This window comes from Quercus suber, unplaced genomic scaffold, assembly GCF_002906115.3.
Source record: "Quercus suber isolate HL8 unplaced genomic scaffold, Cork oak 2.0 scaffold_965, whole genome shotgun sequence".
Lineage (NCBI taxonomy): Eukaryota > Viridiplantae > Streptophyta > Magnoliopsida > Fagales > Fagaceae > Quercus > Quercus suber.
In genome coordinates, this window is record NW_027070385.1 from 112,503 (window position 1) to 127,508 (window position 15,006).

Below are 15,006 nucleotides of genomic sequence, written 5' to 3' on the forward strand. Positions count from 1 at the left end.
TTTTTTTCCTTTGCATGTCACATGCTCATGCATTCCCATGCATACATACTTGTTGTTCAACATATTTGATATATTTGAACTGTGTTGGGACTTTTCTGATTGTCTCCCTCTCTATCTTTTTCTCATTCTTTTACGTTAGTCGTGTCTATGGCACCCAAACGTAAATCTACTCCTGCTCGGAACCCTCTGCGTTCTGGAGCTTCTACTTCTTCAGATACTACTCCCTTTAACATTCGGTTCCGTGATGGAGATGCTCATAAAGCATTTTCGGAGAACTTTTCTAAACGAGGTGTTCATTCGGAATGCCAAGTTATTCTGGCGGACTTCGCCGATACTGACCTTCCCTCTGTCATTAATAGTAGGGGATGGGGGTCACTGTGCGACATCCCGGTCACTTGCCCTCTCGTGCTGATATAGGAGTTCTACTCCAACATGCACGAGATTGATCTTTCAGTACCTCATTTTGTTACTCGCGTTCGAGGTATGCGCATTCCTGTCACACTGTAACTTGTTGCGGATGTGCTTAGAGTACCTAGGATAGAGTTTCCAGATTACCCATCTTGTGAGCGTCTGAGGACTGTGTCCAAAGATGAGCTCATCTCTACTTTTTGTGAGGGCCCTGCTGATTGGGGTGAGCATTAGTTCACATCATGTAGGCCTTTTGCTAAAGGTCCTAGGTTCATTAACATGGTGATGACTTTTGTTCTCTATCCTCTTTCTCACTATAACTCTATCACAGAGCCTCGTGCTCGATTTTTGCTTTCTTTGCTTGAGCATCTTACCATAGACTTCCCTTCTCACTTCATCCGATCTATCATAGAGGTCTATCTTGATTCGGCGTCCCGTGATAAGCTCATCTTTCCTTCTGCTATCACGCGGATTCTACGCCATTTTTCTGTTCCCTTTCCTGTGTCCGACCACTTCACACACATATCTGCCATAGACGCCACTACCGTAAAACGTAGTGAGGCACAGTTCAGGTCGAGACAGCCAGGTGCCACTCCTCCCTCCCGTTCAGCGCCATCCAAATCCGCTCCATCTACATCTGCTCCTTCTTCCTCTTCGAGCGATGTCTCCCTTGGTGATATTATGGCGTAGCTGCAGCGCATGGACACTCGCCTTGATACACTCGCTGCTGAGTTGTATCAGGTGAATGTTCGTGTGGGTCGTATTGCACGACGGCAGGCGATCATGGGTGGATTTGCTCCAGAGGCTACTCCTTCACCATCTACTCTAGCAGCGTCAGATTCTGAGGATGATGAGGATGATGATGATGATGATGATGGGGATGCTAGCTCTGCCGATGAGATGTCTACATGACACTCTATCCTTTGTCACTCGTGACAAAAAGGGGGAGTAGTTTGGGCTATGAGAGTAGTCATCTTAGGGGGAGACTTAGTATAGGACATTTTTGATAGGGGGAGTGTTATCATATTTTTGAGGGATGTAGTGAGGCTCTATGTATTTTTTTCTTATCTCTTAGATACATTGGTCTTGTATATGAGGTCCTTTGACCATCTTTACATACATTGTACTTATCTTATCTCTTATATATGTTGATGTATGTTTCTTTCACCTCTCTCTTCATGTGTTGTTTCTTTTCTATCTTTATACACATGTTCTTTATTCTTGTATGAAATCTATTTATTTCTGTTTCACACAAGATGTCTTGATGAGTTTTGTTTAAAGTGTTTCAGAAATACAGGTTGTCAAAGTCTACTTATCATAAGCTCTCTTCTTGCAAAGTTTTTCAAGAGTTTGTGTTAGGATAGATTTTATTGTATTCAATAAGTGAATATGAGTTGAGTGTTTTATGACTTCTCTCATATGCTCATTTGTTTGTTGTGGTTTTGTCACGGATTGCCAAAGGGGGAGATTGTTAGGACATATATGTTTTAACTTGTTTAAGAACATATGTCACTTAGTTATGTAAATTGGCTAATCCTTTGACAAAATGCACTCTGCTTGTAATTGGGTAGTTCTAGGTATTTTTAATACTTCAAGAAACAATGTTTCAAGGTCAAGTGTTGAAGTCATCAAGTCTGTCCAAGAGAAAGCAAGTTGAAGTGCAGAATTTATAAAGCTCGACACCTCTCGACAACTACCTCGACACCTGCTATCTGTCGAGATTTAAAAAGTCAGATTTCCAATCTGATTTTTTTGGGATCCGTGAATATGTTTTTGGGCCTTCTTTTCTTCTAACCCTAAACATATAAAAGGATTATTTTAAGAGCCGTTTTGGGTGACACAAGTCGCATTAGCATTGAGCAATCTCTGTTTAAGCAAATTGTGATCAACAGACGAAGTTCTTGACCTAGTTCATCTTCCATCAAGAAGTTGCTATGTATTTGCACCATAGGGTTTTGTAACCAAGCATCTTCCTGCTATTCATCATAAAGGATGATCTGAAGAACTTTGCAACCAACCATTCCTTCTCAGTTGGTGTTCTGAAGTCGCGTACTTGGATCCGCGCATTGGTTAGTCACGTACTTGGGAGCTGTGCATCAAAGGTGGAGACTGTCACTACAGATCAAGTCCAATTGGGTATTGGGGTAAGGGTTCAACTGTAGGTTGGTAAGGTACTTGGGATTCCTTTACTTGTAACCGCTTGATTTGATAACAGTGGAGTTTCGGGAGTGGTGACCTGAAAATCACCCGGTGGGGTTTTTGCCATTAGGGTTTTCCCCATTCGTAAACAAATCACCGAGTTATTTATTTTCCGCTGCATATTTAGTTGATTGGTGATTTGTTTGTGCTTCCGTAAAATTGCATGATTAATTGATTAATTAAGTACTTGGCTAAATTAATTAATTAGGGTTAATCACAAGGGGTCATTCAGATTGTGACCTATCAGGGATAAGCCTCTTATATGTGAGGACTTCTTTTCTTTTATCCCACAATATCTTAGGGTATACCATAACTTTAGAGTCATCCCTTCTATTTTTATATCTTTTATTTGTCCTTTAGAATTAGGTGAACACATGGTCTATGGTTGAACAAACAAGAGATATATAAAGGGTATCCTTTGTGATAGGGTCTAGGATCTCTCTAGTGTAGGTAGGCTCCCTAAGGCTAAAGGGATAGATAAGTAGGTCACTCACAACTTGGTGGGCTATGATTCCAACCGAAGGCCTAAGTGGACCCCATAGTGGATTGGTAGCAAACCTTTAATGTACTCAATGCCCATTATAGGCGATGGCACTGATTGTGAGTTGGTGGGATAAACTTTGGAAGATTTGGGTTTGAATGGAGCCTTCCACCTTCCCACTCATCACCAACCAAGGTTAAGGGACAAAATAATAAGTGAATGTGTGTGCAAACAAGTATTGAAATTTTTTTTATTAAGGTTAAGAAACAAGACTCATAGAAACTAAACTCACAATCCCCAGCAGAGTCGCCACTGTGGATACAAGGGGTCGTTTTGGAGTCATTCTAAACTCACACACACACTAAACATGCATCTAACAAACAACGTGGCATCTTTAACCCTAAACAAGCATACTTATCTATCTACAAAGTAACAGAGAGCCAAACACACAAATGAAACCCTAGCATTCATCTAACATGGCACCAAAGCATATTCAAGGTAGCAACATGTATAATCAAATCAAGGCAGAAACATAAGCATAAGGAAAGATCCAAGTAACATGTGATTCATCCAAGCACTCATATTCATCTCTAACTCCAAAACAAGAACATGTCATAAATGCATGAACATTTCAGATGCATGACTTACCTTTTACTTACCTTTTACTTACCTTGCAGTAACTCAGCACCAATGGCATTATGTATGAGCATGTGAATGCATGTTCATGGCATTCAATTTTGAACAACCTTATGCACGCATGTCATAAGCATGTGTACACAAGTCAAATTTGGCCTATGTACGCAGGCCTCTGTCTGCATATGCAAGCATTTACCCAGGAACCCTAATTTGGATTTCTGCTTTGTTTGGTTGCTTATTTCACATATTTTGCCTCTATTTAAGTCCTTTTTACAAACATATCTGTATCTAAGTTCCTATTTCATATTTGGATTAGGGTTTTCTTGTTTAAGATTCTATGTACATGCATTCACATGCTCATACATGATGCCATAGGTGCTATATTACTGAAAGGTAAGTAAATGTATGTCATGCATTGGTATGAATATGCATTTGATGATGTATATTGTTTGAATATTTGTTTTATGTCTTTTAATTCCAGTTACATGCTTTATATAATTTTGTGATTACCATAATACCTTGCTGCCATGACTGAGTTGCTGCCTCGTTTTAGATGTATGATATAATAGGGTTTTCACGTGCTAGATGAATGCTAGGGTTTGTATATGTGTGTGGTTGGGTTCCTTATGCTTTATGAATGGATATGTATGTGTTTTGGGATGAATGATGCCATGTTGTATAATTAGATGTATGCTAGTGTGTGTGTGAGTTGGAATACAAGTGTTGAACATGATTTTATCAAGGTTGAGACGTAAGACACAGTGATTAGGGTTGAGCGATCTTGAGTACCTAACACCTTCCCAAGAACGTACCTAAACTCCAAACCCATATCTCTGTTAGTAAAACCAATGGTTCTTCCTCGAGAGGACACTATATATATAGTTCTTAGACCAATGTAAAAACTAGGTTAGCGACTTCAACACTCCTCCGTTGTGTCCATAGCTTATGCCTTAGAGAGTTGTTCTAGTTTCATTGCGTTACACTTACCCCTATTCCACACTTAGTTAAGCAGGATAAAAGCAATCTAGCCGTAAGTTTTAATTTGGGGGTCTAAACAAGCAATAGTGTTTTCACACTATTCTGTGCTTTCAAATTGATCGTAACTTTTTGGAATTGAGGATTTTCAATTATGTTTTGTTGGCTTTAATTCCACATCAAATTTGATTGTAATTCTTCAATCATTTCCTTGTATTTTTGTGGAATTAAATGTAATGAGTTCAGTGTGGAAATTGGTGAAAAACTATGAAGAACAGAGCATCTCGCAACTGACTTGCACTGACTTGCGACTATTGCAACTCGTAAAAGGTCTCGTGAGGAGCACATGTGAAAGTTCAAACGTCTCAAGTTTATTTTGCGAGTGTCTCGCGACTTGGCCAACCCACAATATGACTCGCGAAATGCACTGACAGGTGGAATTCTTTGTGTTTCCCTCATTTCTTTACCCACACTATAAAAGCCCACATTACCCACAAAATTGTAAGGAGAGTTTCATAGAGAAAACCCTAGAAATCCATTGGAGAGATAGAGATTGCATACCTACAATCCTCTACACATTTCTCTTAGTTTTCTTCACTCTCTAATTTCATATATTTTGAGAGGTTTGTTAGGACATATGTGATTCACTTGTTAGGAACAGATGTGACTATTTTATGTAATTGGCTAATCCTTTTACAAAGCACACTTTACTTGTATTTGGGTAGATCTAGGATAAGTTTAATACTTCAAGAAACTTTGTTTCAAGATTAAGTGTTGAAGCCATGCAAGTTTGTCCAAGAAAAAAGCTGAAGAATTGACCGTCATTAAAGCTCGACAGCTAGCAGCTATCGAGCTTAAGAAGCTATTCTAGCCTCGTGGCTCGACAGCTGCTCGACAGATGGCTATTTGTCGAGGTTTAAGAAAAACATATTTTCAGTTCTGTTTTAACTCTAATCCATGATTATGTGCTTGGGCTTTCTTCTCTCACAACCCTAGACATATAAAAGAATTATTTTAAGGGCCGTCAAAGAGGACACAAGCTGAACAACTGTTGAACAAAGTTTGTTCAAGCAAATTGTGACTAGAGACAGATTTTTGCTCTAGTTCATCATTCTTGTGAAGAAGTTGCTGTGTTTGTGCACCGTAGGGTTTTGTAACTAAACATCTTCTTGATCTTCATCGTCTAGATGAATTGAAGAACTTTGCAGGCAACAACCTTCTCTAGTTGGTGATTGAAATCGCGTACTGAGATCCACGCAATTCGTTAGTCACATACTGGGAACTATGCATTAAAAAGAGAGATTGTCACTACAGAACAAGTCTAATTGGGTATTGGGGTAAGGGTTCAACTGTAGGTTGGTATAAGGTATTAGGATTCCTTTACTTGTAACTGCTTATTTTGATAATAGTAGATTCTTGGGAGTGGGGACCTTAAAATCACCTAGTGGGGTTTTTGCCGTTTAGGTTTTTCACAAATCACCGTATCAATTTATTTTTCACTCACTTAGTTTAATTAGTGATTTGTTTGTGCTACCACGCTTTGCATGTTAATTTGATTAATTAATAAACTTGGCTAATTAATCAATTAATTAATCACAATGGGTCAATACGTTTTTGCCCTATCAAGGTTTTTAGCCCAAACACAAACCACACCTATCTTGAGAGTCATGAGTTGCTTTGGAGCTTCTAGGAAGCATTGGGTCATGCCATTCTATGGTGGATGCAATTGGTGATAATTGCGGGATCTAGAAAACTAGTGAAGACAAGGCTCGATAAAGCCCATAGGTAGCTGAGACTTGAAGAGTCTAAGTACAGAAGGTAGTCTACAATGTTTTTGTTAAGGACATATTTTATGTAATTGCCTAATCTTTTGAAAAAACACACTTTACTTGTAATTGGGTAGATCTAGGATGTGTTTAATACTTCAAGGAACATGTTGTTCAAGTCTAGTATTAAAGCCATGAAGATTGGACCAAGAAACAAGTGAAGAAAAGGTGTTCATTAAAGCTGGACAGATAGCTCGACACCTGCGGACAAATAGCCCAACAACTGCTCGACACCTCTCGACAGCTGACTATCTATCAAGCTTCTTAAGGTGTTTCTTATCACAATCTCGACACCTTCTAGACAGCTGGTGGATCGATCGAGAAAGCTCCTGTCCCCTCGACAGCTCCTCGACACCTAGCTATCTATCGAGGTTTAAAGCTCAACACCTCCTCGACACCTGCTATCTATCAAGGTTACAAAAATCAGAATTTTTAGATTTGATTTTTGGGCCGGGCTTTTGTATTTGTGTAGGGTTTCTTTTCTCACAACCCTAGACCTATATAAGGCTTATTTTAGAGGCCGTCACATAAGAGAATACAAGGATAACATATTCAAAAGGTGACTGATGCCTTATTCTCTCTGAAAAAAGTTACTGCGTCTTTATGCCTTAGAGTTTTGTAACGAAGTGCTTCTTGATCTTCATTGTTGATGAAGTGAAGAACTTTGCAGCTAACATTCTTCTTTCTCAAGTTGGTGAGTGAGTCACGTACTGGGATTCGTGCAAAGGAGTTAGTCACGTACTGGGATCTGTGCAACAAAAGGGTGACGTTCATATATTGAAGAGTTCAGAGGTTCTGAAGCGGTAGAAGGTTTTTGCTGTGAGTTCATCTACGGGGATTGTAAAGTCTATGGACAAAGGTTTTGTACTAGATCTGAAACTTCTCTTTACTATAGTGGATTGCTTTCTGGGAAGGTTTCCCCCCAGGTTTTTTACTGTGAAACTGGTTGGTTTTATTGGTTTTCGTAGGTCATCATATCTTGTCTTATTTATTTTTTCCGCTGCATGATTTTGACATGATATTGATGTTTGTTTGTTTTAACAAGTTTTATTCATAATAAATCTAATTAACAACTTGGGTTTAAAACTTGTTAATTCTATCAACCGGGGTCTAAATTTCCCAACAAGTGGTATCAGAGCAGGTTCACTCTGATTGGATTAATTTCCTGAGTGTGATCCTTGACCCCTGTTGTCATGAATTGTGGACAATCTCTTTTAATTAAAAGTTTTTTTGTAGGCTCTAGGTGAACAGGTATGGCAAGCTGTTGAAGTTGGCTAGATTAAGCCAAAGGAAGCGCCGGTGGATTGGGATGATGTAATAATCGTAGTGGCGAATTTCAACAGTAGAGCCTTGAATGCTTTGTTCTGTGGGGTGACTAATGAGGAATTCAAAAAAATATCATCCACGGAAGTTGCCAAGGAAGCATGGGCCATTCTTGAGACCACCTATAAAGGTACCAAGGCAGTAAAGACTGTAAAGATTCAACAACTCACTAGTAGTTTTGAAGAAATAAGGATGGAGGAGGATGAGACCTATGATGAGTTTTATGCCAAACTCAAGGATATTGTGAATTCTGCCTTCAACCTTGGAGAATGTATTGCAGAATCCAAAATTGTGAGAAAAATCCTTAGGTCCTTACTTTAAAGATTCCATGCCAAGATCACTGCCATTGAAGAAGTAAAGGACATTGATCAAATTCCTTTGACTGAGCTTGTAGGGAATCTTCAAACCTATGAGATGGGATTAGACTCAATTGGAAAAGGTGGAAAGAGTAAAAACTTGGCTCTTAAGGATATAGAGGAAGAGATTGAGGACTCTAAAGATGAAGGTGAAAGTGAAGATGAGGATGAGGATCTAACTTTCATAATTGATGAGATTATCAAGCTTCTTCAGTTTAGGAAAAAGGATAAGGGCAAACCTCCTAGGAAACCTAAATCCTCTAGGAAGGGCAAGAATGAGAAACCCCTTATTCAATGCCATGAGTGCAAAGGTTTTGGTCATATGAGGATAGAGTGTCCAAACTATCTCATGAAGGAAAAGACCGAGAAATCAAAAGATAAAGGGTAGGTTGCTACCTGGAGTGATACTAAGGATGACTCTTCTGATGAGTTTGTAGATGAATGTCATCACATTATGGCCTTTGCTGCCACAACTGATAAGGTGATTGTAGAGAGTGCTAGTGACAGTGCGGATTCTTCTTCTGATGAAGTATCCAAGAAGATGACCCTTCAGGAAGCCTATGATAAGTTATGCACTGAATTTATAAAATCTGAGAAAAGTTCTCATCTTTATTGAAAAGAGCTTAATGAGGTAAAAACTGAGAAATCTGATCTATTAGTCAAACTAGATGAGACTACAAGGTTAGTTAAGACTCTTATTGTGGAGAACACCTCATTAGAAGAGAATGTCAAGAATCTTAAGGTTGAGTTTAGTCAAGCTAGAACTCAAATAGAGAGGATGTCTAGTGCAAAGCTTGGTAAGGTCTTAAGTGCTCAAAAGCCTAGTTCTGATAAGACTGACTTAGGATATGTTGTTTCCTCCAGCCCCTCCTCGTCTATGGCTCCTGGATCAAGGACTGTCTTTGTGCCCCAATCTGAGAAAGGTAATAAAGGTATGAAATTCAAAACTGTTTTGGCTAATTCTAAATCTTTTGTTAAACCTCATGTTTGTCACCATTGTGGTGTGTCTGGACACATTCATCCTAATTGCTTTAAGTTGTATCCTCAAAAGCAATTATCCAAACGGTCACAAGTTTCCTCTCAAGGACCTACACCTTTGTTTGGAGATATATTAAAAGTCTTGAGCTTTTTAACTCAATTTTAGGAGAATTTTAGTTCTTCTATGTCTTTTAATAGACATACTAGGACACGTGCCTTTTCATCTTCACGGTCAAAGACTCATGCTGTGTGGATGAGAAAGGAGCCTAAGACTTAATTGTCTTTTCTGTTTGTCCTCTACTTTGATTCATTCTATCTAAAGTAGGACTTCATTTGCTTGATTTCTTATCTGTTTTTGGAATCATGTTTTCATGCATCTGCATTTTTCTATCATGCCTTCATGCATATGCATTTTTCTTTCATGCATTCATGTTGTTTATCTATTTTTGTTTGGTTGTTTAGTTTTTATTTTGTTTTGTTTTCAAAAAAAAAAAATACAAAAAAATACAAAAACAGTGTATGTGTACATTGGTACTTGTGTACCTTCGATGGCCATTGAAAAAAAGTCTTCTAAACTTTGTAACTTTTGTAGCTTAGATGAGCATCTTTATGCACAACTAAGCAAGTTAGCTTTGTGACTCTTGTTTGTAATGAGTAAGATTAAGTTATCTCTTGGACTTAACACTCATATCACTCTTTTTGACAGATAGGACTAGAAAATCTTAAGAGAAAGGCATAAATAATCATCTCACCACTGTTGCCCGCCAATCATGAATGACATTTGTATGCTTCAGCATAGCAAAAGTGCAGTGTCATAGACACTTGTATGCTTTGGCATAGCAAAAGTGTAATGTCTATGCTAAACATGTTGGGTATTTCTTTTCTATCTTATATATGCCCATGCATGATATGCTTAAAAGAAAATATGCAAAGAAAAATAAAAAGCAAAAAGATTAAAAATGCTTTAAATATGATTGCAAGCGTGTTTTCTAGGAGATGTGGGAGTTATAGGCTGTACCTCAAAGGTGATAGTCCCCATCAAACATTTATGATTGTGTGTGAGTTAACGTTATTTTCTCATATCCCAGATCGTCATAACATGTATACACATATGCAATCTTGCGATGTTTTTCACACACAACACACAATATTCTTTGCTACTCTTGATACATGTGCAGGTACAATGTGATTTGGCCATCACAAGTGTTTATATATGTTAATGTATGCTCACTAAACTGTCTTGACTTGTTTTTGAAAAATAAAATTTCTTAGACTTGTTTAGTGTGTGTATGTGTTTTGGGATCTATGTGCTTAACATTTTTCTTGTTGAGAGATTTTTTTTTCACACGTTTTGCATCCTTCTTTTATTTTTTCATCCATAGCATCTTGTTTCATTACATTCATGCATTTATATGGATTTCTTTGTGCCTCCTTAATCATCCTTGATCATCTTTATATTTCTCTGGTGAAGCTTTCTAACTTCTTGTACCCTTTGTCAATCATGACAAAAAGGGGAAGAAATTGTGGAGACTTTGTGGTTTCTATTTAAGATTCTACAAGTTAGGGGGAGAAATACATTCCTTTGTTAGGGGGAGATGTGTTTTATCTTGTTAAGGGGAGTACTTACTTCCTTCTTCTTGTACTTTGGGTCTTGTGACCATTGTTTACATACATTGAACTTATCTTCTTTATATGTTAATGTATGTTTCTTTCACCTACCTCTACATGTGTTGTTTCTTTTTTATCTTTATACATATGTTTCTTATACTTGTATGCAATCTATTATTTCAGTTTCACACTAAGATGCCTTGATGAGTTTTGTTTAAAGTGTTTCAGAAATACAGGTTGTCAAAGTCTACTTACCATAAACTCTCTTCTTGCAAAGTTTTTCAAGAGTTTGTGTTAGGATAGATTTTGTTGTATTCAACAAGTGAATATGAGTTAAGTGATTTATGACTTCTCTCATATCCCATTTGTTTGTTGTGGTTTTGTCACGGATTGCCAAAGGGGGAGATTGTTAAGGACATATTTTATGTAATTGGCTAATCTTTTAACAAAACGCACTTTACTTGTAATTGGGTAGATCTAAGATGTGTTTAATACTTCAAGAAACATGTTGTTCAAGTCTAGTATTAAAGCCATGAAGATTGGACCAACAAATAAGTGAAAAAAATGTGTTCATTAAAGTTGGATAAATAGCTCGACACCTATGGACAGATAGCCCGACAGCTGTTCGACAGCTGGCTATCTATCGAGCTTTTTAAGGTGTTTCTTATCGCAATCTCAACACCTTCTCGACAGTTGGTGGATCGATCAAGAAAGCTCCTGTCCCCTCGACAGCTCCTCGACACCTACCTATCTATCGAGGTTTAAAGCTCGACACCTCCTTGACACCTGCTAATCTATCGAGGTTACGAAAATCAGAATTTTCAGATCTAATTTTTGGGCCAGGCTTTTGTATATGTGTAGGGTTTCTTTTCTCACAACCCTAGACCTATATAAGGCTTATTTTAGAGGTTGTCACATAAGAGAATACAAGGAGAACATATTCAAAAGGTGACCGATGCCTTCTTCTCTCTGAAAGAAGTTACTGCGTCTTTACGCCTTAGGGTTTTGTAACCAAGTGCTTCTTGATCTTCATTATTGATGAAGTGAAGAAATTTGCAGCCAACATTCTTCTTTCTCAAGTCGGTGAGTGAGTCACGTACTGGGATTCGTGCAAAGGAGTTAGTCACGTACTGGGATCCGTGCAACAAAAAGGGTGGCGTTCATATATTGAAGAGTTCAGAGGTTCTAAAGCGGTAGAAGGTTTCTGTTGTGAGTTCATCTACAGAGATTGTAGAGTCTAGGGACAAAGGTTTTGTACTAGATCTGAAACTTCTCTTTACTATAGTGGATTGCTTTTTGGGAAGGTTTCCCCCTAGGTTTTTTACTATGAAACTGGTTGGTTTCATTGGATTTCCTAGGTCATCATATCTTGTCTTATTTATTTTTTCCGTTGCATGATATTGATGTTTGTTTGTTTTAACAAGTTTTATTTATAATAAATCTAATTAACAACTTGGGTTTAAAACTTGTTAATTCTATCAACCGGGGTCTAAATTTTCCAACAGTTTTGAACATAAAAATCATGTGTTACACAATAGCTTGTTTGAATCTAATTCCTTGATTAAAAAATATAAGAGAAGGAATAGACATTTGTGTAATAAGCTTGATAAGCTCAAAAGTAAGTTTTACTCAAAGGATTCACATGAGGATAAAAAATTGAGTGAATCTTGTTTTGAAAATCAAGAATTCCTTTCACATATGTGTCTTTTTGTTCATACTGCTTTGAAAGTCTTTAATTTGTGGTACCTTAACAGTGGATGTTCTAGACATATGACCGGTGACAATTTTCTCTTCAAAAATCTTAAGGAGAAAGAAGATGGATATGTTACGTTTGGTGATGGTAGTTGCTCTCAAGTACTTACGAAAGGAACAGTTGAAATTCTAGACTTAGCTTTGTTGACCGATGCCCTTTATGTCAAAGGTTTAAAGGCAAATTTGTTGTGTATAACCCAAATCTGTGATGAAGAATTATTGGTCCAATTTTCAAAGAAAGGATGTGTAATCTTAAATGAAGGAGTTCAAGTCTTGATGGGTCTTAGAACTATCGGCAATTGCTATGGTGTGGTTCCTAAGCTAAATGTGTCATGTCGGAGTGCCCGTGTTACTTTGATGGAATTATGGCCTCAACATCTTGGCCATGCAAATTATAAGCAAGTGGAAAAAGTTTCAAACTTGAAGCAGTTGTTGGGTTGCCAGAGTTTGGTAAAGTTGAGAAGACTATTTATGGTCCATGTTAAATGGGAAAGCAAACTATGACCAATCATCCCAAAGTGAATATCATTGTCACATCTCATCCTCTAGAACTTCTTCATGTTGATCTAATAGGTCCTACAAGAACTGAAAGTTTGGGCGGGAAGAGGTACATTATGGTTGTTGTTGATGACTTCTCAAGATACTCTTAGGTTGAGTTTCTTAGAGAAAAGTCAGAGACATGTGAGAAGATGGAGAAACTTTGTAGGAGGCTTCAAGTGAAAAAGGAGTTCCCATTGCCAAAATTAGAAGTGATCATGGAAAAGAATTTGAGAATGCTAAATTTGAATCCATTTACAACGAGAACGAAATCATGAAAGAATTTTTTGCCCGAAGATGCCTTAATGGGGTTGTAGAAAGGAAGAATTGTGTAATTCAAGAGATGGCTAGGGTGATGCTTCTAAACAAGAACATACCTCGAAAGTTTTGGGGTGAAGCCATGAATACATCTTGCCATATTGGAAATTGAATCTTCTTCCAAGCGGGTACAGAGAAAACTTCATACGAAATATGGAAAGGAAAGAAGCCTAAAGTGAAATACTTTCTAGTGTTTGGAAGCAAGTATTTTATTCTAAATGATTGAGAAAATCTTGGGAAATTTGATGCCAAGAGTGATGAAGGAATCTTCCTTGGGTACTCCTTGAATAGTTGTGCAGAAAGAGTGTTTAACAAAAGAATCAAGACGGTTATGTAGTCAATCAATGTTGTTGTGGATGATACTTTTCCCAAGAAGGCTATTGAAGATGGTGGTGATGCTACAAACTCCATGAAAAATGATGATGATAATTCTTCTCAAGATGGTGGAGCAAAAAAGGAATCACCCTGAAAAAGAATCTTCACCGATTTCATCTAAATGAGAAACAAGATCAACTCAAATGTGATCAAGTCTCCTCACTTCATTGATTTAGCCCCCACTATCTCGTGATGACAATTCAATCACAATCCCATCTACCTTAAAAAGACTATCATCTAGAGTAAAAAAACTTGATTCATCCTACAAGTAACATAATTAAGGATATTCAAAGGGACTTTGTATTACAAGAGGTACAGTGAACCATGTGACATACCATTGTTATCTTGCTCAATTTGAACCCAAGAAAGTTGAAGAAGCCTTGCAAGATGAAAATTGGGTGGACTCTATGCATCAAAAGTTACATCAATTTGTGAGAAATGATGTGAGGGAACTTGTGCCTTTTCCTAATGATACCAATGCTATTGGTTAAGAATGGATATTCAAAAACAAGACTGATGAGGGTGGTGAATTTGTGAGAAACAAGTCTCGATTGGTGGCTCAAGGCTATACTCAAGTTAAGGGCATAGACTTTGATGAAACATTTGCTCCCATAGCAAGCTTAGAGTCGATTCAAATTCTCTTATCTATAGCTTGTACCATGAATTTCAAGCTCTACCAAATGGATGTAAAAAGTGTCTTTCTTAATGGAGTCCTTCTAGAGGAAGTGTTTGTTGAGCAACCAAAAGGATTTCAAGATCCTTATTTCCCGAATCATGTGCTTTTCTTGAAGAAGGCCCTATATGGGTTGAAGCAAGCCCCTAGAGCTTGGTATGACTAACTCACTACATATCTTTTGGAGCATAATTTTGAGAGAGGTCAAGCTGATCACACTCTTTTTGTAAAATGGAGTTTAAAGGCTTTTCTAGTAGCCCAAGTGTATGTAGATGACACTATGTTTGGTTCAATTGTTGATTCTCTTGCTCATGATTTTTCAGAAGAAATGAAGAAGGAATTTGAAATGAGCATGGTTGGGGGAGCTTAGCTACTTTCTTACTTTACAAATGGGGGGAGCTTAACTACTTTCTTACTTTACAATTGGGGGGAGCTTAACTACTTTCTTACTTTACAATTGAAACAATGGAAAGATGGAATCTTCATATCTCAAGCCTAACTTCTTGCTTGGCCAGCTTTGCCCCTAGGTTTGAGCATTTTGTTTCTCGTATGCCTCCTGTT